Source organism: Eriocheir sinensis, chromosome 31 (assembly GCF_024679095.1).
Source record: "Eriocheir sinensis breed Jianghai 21 chromosome 31, ASM2467909v1, whole genome shotgun sequence".
Lineage (NCBI taxonomy): Eukaryota > Metazoa > Arthropoda > Malacostraca > Decapoda > Varunidae > Eriocheir > Eriocheir sinensis.
The window spans coordinates 5,138,019-5,139,308 of NC_066539.1; positions in this window are offsets into that span (position 1 = coordinate 5,138,019).

Consider the following 1,290-nt stretch of genomic DNA (forward strand, 5'->3'; position numbering starts at 1 on the left):
TGGGTGGAGGGAAGACGGACACAACATCGCCTAAGTTAAATAAGTACAGGGAAGAGAAGCAGAATGACTTGTAATAGGGGAATGTGTGTAAAAGAGGTAGGTCTTCGGCAGCATGGACTCAGCACACAAAGAGAGTCAGGAGATCTTGCTGAGAGGACACACAAACCATCGATTAAATAAAATAAACACGAGAACGAAAACCAGAAAAAAAACTCTGGAGTTGTTTATGAAAGGAGGTTTATAGTGTATGTTCTTTGCTTGAACTGAGTGAACAATCAAAGTTATCACATCATCGAGGTGGAATCATCAACCATAGAAGAAATACCAAGTCGAGGATCAATCAAAACTTGGTAGGCGTATCTGCAGGTGGCGTTCTCTGAGCCGTGTGAACAAAGGGAGTCTGAAAACTTCAACTATGGAGGAAACACGAAATCGAGTACCAACCAGACTTTCGGGAATCGTCTCTTAAGGTGGCGCCGTTCATGGCTGGCCGAACAAAGGGAATCAAATTAAAAGTCTCGTGTAGGTCGTGTACGTAAGGTCGAGTATCGGGTATGAGGTCGTCAGGCGGGTGGTTTTAATGGTTCGTCCGGGAAACAGTGAAGCATTAAGGGCGGTCTGGAGGCTCTGGCAATGCTCGGAATGGTAATTCTTGAAATGCAGACGACCGTGATGGCGCCGTGAGGTCGGTCGTGCGGCCAATGTTTTTGTCGTGGCTCCGTGTCTGTCCTCGGGTCGTCGCACTGAGAGGTGTGTGGATGGCGGGGGCGGAGGAAGAGGGAAATGGAGGGGATGGGAGGAGGGACAGAGGCAGTGTTATAAAGCCAAGTGAATCTGGAAGTAGTTGTGAAGAAGAAGGAAACGGACGGAGGGATGGAAGAGACAATGGAAGCGGAGTGTCTTGCAATATATAAAGAAAAGAGACATGAACACAGGATAAGAGGAAGAAGAGAAACGAAGGGATGGTAAAAGAAAACAAAGAAAGGAGGGAGTGTTGATGTATATAAGGAAAAGATACGAAGGAAAAAGGCGGAAGGAAGAAGGAAACGGAGACAAAGGATAATAGTTATATAACCGTAAGAAGATTGCTGTAGGGTTGCTGTAGGATAATAAAAAGGAGGAGCAATAGACGGAACACGAAGGGACACAACAGTATGGGAGAGAGGATAATGTGAGGGCGGCTGAATGGGAACAAAAATGAAGGGAAGGGAAGGGGATGAGAACAGAGAAGGGAAGGAATGGCAACGATGAAGAGTTGGGGGACAGTATAGAGGGGAAAATTTAATGGCA